The 3,276-nt window shown below is 50.7% G+C and overlaps 1 pseudogene; it reads right to left on the reverse strand.

Annotated features, from left to right (window-relative positions):
- Nucleotides 1-933: 933 nt before the first annotated feature.
- Nucleotides 934-3,046, reverse strand: LOC143389878 (BTB/POZ domain-containing protein 6-like; annotated as a pseudogene).
- Between the last annotated feature and the right edge of the window lie 230 nt (nt 3,047-3,276).

Consider the following 3,276-nt stretch of genomic DNA (forward strand, 5'->3'; position numbering starts at 1 on the left):
TACTAGGATTCTAGGCTTAAGCCAACTTACCCATCTAGATCTTGCATGTTGTAATTTGATGTCCTTTTAAAATTGCAAATACAAGTATGTTGCACTTACAGAAATATATTTCGATTCATTTTGCAACTATTATTGTGGTAGCAATTTTTGGGGGGCTAATGTGTCTCTATAATTTTTTCTGTTGTACTTATTAAATTAAAAATATATCATGTTAATGTCATGTTATTGACAGTGTTTTACAACATTTATTATTTTTGTAGCTATGTAGTATCTAAAACTGAATAAGCTCATATTTCTTGAATCTTATATGACCCCCAATATAGCTAATTTCAGACACACTTTTTACTGTTTGTACTCAAATTTGTCACTTTATGATTAGTAGGCCAATGACAAAATTTAGTTTCCTTCAAAATATAAATATTTAATTGTATTTATTCAGGTTATCATAACATATCATAAGCCTTTAAATAAAATAGTAGTGTGACTACTTCATAGGTAATTGTGAGCTGTTTAGTAATTAATATTTTACCACAATGTGTCCATTAGAAATAGTTCATAATTTACTCAGTGTACATTCATTAAAATATGATATTTTTAGAGAGCTTTAGCATGACAGCATGAAGATATTCATGAAAGGTTAGCCCAGCAGAACTAGTGAACAGAAAAAAAAATCCAACTATTTATCATTGCTGGTCCAGAAAAGTACCTCAAGAAAATAGACAAGTAAAGGTATAAACAAAAGTATAAAAGGCAATAGAAATACACATTTTCTACTTTCTTAATGGATATTGAAAGCAACATATAAACCTGCATATTTAGAATATTTGTCCCTAGTTCCTCAAAAAGCCTAACCTGAAAAATAAAAACAAAAACAAACAAAAAAAACCCTCTCACTATGTGGTAAGCATTCTTAGTATTCTTCTTTTTTTTTTTTTTCGTTTTGTGAAACCTTTATTATGAAAATCCACTTAAATAGATGAACTACTTTAAGTGACTTTTCAGTAGTTTTGGATTTGAAGAGGAAGGTCTCAAGGTAAGCTTGGAACCTCATGGAATCAAAAAAGATGGGAGGCACATCCAAGCACCCAAAGCCTGAGCACCACTGTGTGGGATTTGGCCAGGTCCTTACACTGAGCCCCGAGTCTGCCCTCTGCCTGCAGTGTGCACTCCAGTGTATAGCAGACACTCAAGACTTGGCCACCAGGCTCAGGCCACCCAGAAAAAGCTCTTGCTTCCCACACTTGGGCTGAATAAGAAAGGGAAGCCTTTGATGTCAGGCCCTGGGCAGCATCCCACACCTCCCCTGCACTTACTGGGGAGCTCACCCTCTCTAGGCCCCTCACAATCTCAGGCATAGAAGATGAGCTCTGGGATCTGCCCACCCTGGACCCCCGTCCCAGTGGTACTATCTGAAGAGCACTGGAACTGGAAGGCCACCTTCCCACACTGTACTTCCGTCATCCCTTCCTGCCCAAAGTAGCTAAGCTCGCTGCCGTCCAAGACAGCGCTGACAGTGTAGAAGGTGTCCTGCTCAACCTGGACTGGGTGCTCAAACCAGACCGGGAAGGTGTTACTGGATCCATCCGACACAAACTTGGTCAGGTTTTGAGCCAGGACCATCCCCAGACGCTTGAGTTCAATCTTTACAGTGTACTCAGCCTTCCCAGAGCTGGACCCGTATAAGCCCAAACCTGCTATAAACACCCTTCTATCCACGGCAAACTGGATGCTGTCACAGCGCCCACGGTACCGCCACTGGTTGCTGCGGTAGGCAGAAGACTGGAAGCGGTGGCACCTCTGTGGAGCAAGGCCTTTCCTCTTGGTCAGGGGAAAGTCAAGGAGGGGCTTGTTGGCAGCTGTGTACCACAGGAAGATGTTGTGGGTCTCCTCCAGGGTCAGGATGTCCGACTGGGCAGCACCATTGGCAAACTCCTCCAGAGTCATGGTTGGGATTCGGACCAGATAGAGGGCTCACCCCAGTACATGCCTCTTGTTATGTGGGGTGGCTGGTAGGCCCTGCCTTCTGCACTCTGCTTCAGCCCAGTTCAGGACAGCTTCAAAGACCACTGCCTCTTTAGTGTTGAGGGCCTCACGGGTCACGATGATCTCCAGGGTCTGCCGGTCAATTTCACAGAAGCCTTCGGACCGAAGGGCCATCTCAGCCTGTGCATCAATGACCTCCCAGCAGCGCTGGGTCAGTTCAGGTTCCTCAAACAGCCGGCTCTGGGACAGCAGGACGCATGCATTTTTGGCTTCCAGGCTTGTCTCCAAAAAGGTGACACAGGCTTTTGCTAGCGCAGGCACAATGTACTTCTTAGCAGCATACAGAGTCGCCAGCACCGTGTCAGCCTCCAACTTGATCTCATCACTGTACATGTACTTTAACAAGACCAGGAATTCCGCGGGCTCCACGTCAGGAATGTGGATTTCGGACTTGACCTCTGCAAGGTCCCCATAGAACATAGCATAGAAGACAGAGCTGCCGACAGCCAAGACATATTTATGAGCGGGAACCCGCCTGGCCGCCCCTAGCGGCCCCACGATGAAGTGTACATCTGCCATGAGCTCGTGTTGAACATCAGCGCGTTCCTCTCGCTCAGCGTCGGATGGAAGGACTGCGGCCCCACGATGAAGTGTACATCTGCCATGAGCTCGTGTTGAACATCAGCGCGTTCCTCTCGCTCAGCGTCGGATGGAAGGACTGCCAGTTGGGGCTCTCAGGGTTGTTGTTGTCCGGGGCGGGCGGTGGCGGGGCGGGCGCCGGGCGGGGCGGGCTGCTCGGACTGGCTTTCTTACCCGTGGCCGCGCCAGCTGCGTTGCTGTTGGCCATGTCGGTGGCGGTGGCGGCAGCGGCGGCTCTGGCTGGCGGGTACAGCTCCGCGGCCATCTTCGTGCGCAGGGCCTGGGGGGTGGCCTCCGCGCTCGGAGGTGTCGAGCCGCGCGTCCTCGCGCCGCGCAGGGGCCTGGGGGGCGGCTCTGTGAGCCCCAGCAGGGAGGTCAGGCACTGCGCCGCCCGCCCGTGCAGGCAGGCCAGCGGCAGCAGCATGGGACCGCGCGGCAGCGGGCGCTGCTGCCCCTGCCGCGGCCCTCCCCGAGGCCTCGGCCCGCCCCGGCTCCCACAGCCCGCACGGGGCCCACCCGCCCGGCGCCCGCCCCTCCTGGAGCCCGCGGCCCGGCCGCAGGGGGCGCCGTCCCGCCCGCCCGTCTGCCCTCGCCCGTACCCGCCGCGGAGCCCAGTATTCTTCTTTATATTGACACATGTTTTGAGGTTTCTAA

Source organism: Callospermophilus lateralis, unplaced genomic scaffold, assembly GCF_048772815.1.
Source record: "Callospermophilus lateralis isolate mCalLat2 unplaced genomic scaffold, mCalLat2.hap1 Scaffold_121, whole genome shotgun sequence".
Lineage (NCBI taxonomy): Eukaryota > Metazoa > Chordata > Mammalia > Rodentia > Sciuridae > Callospermophilus > Callospermophilus lateralis.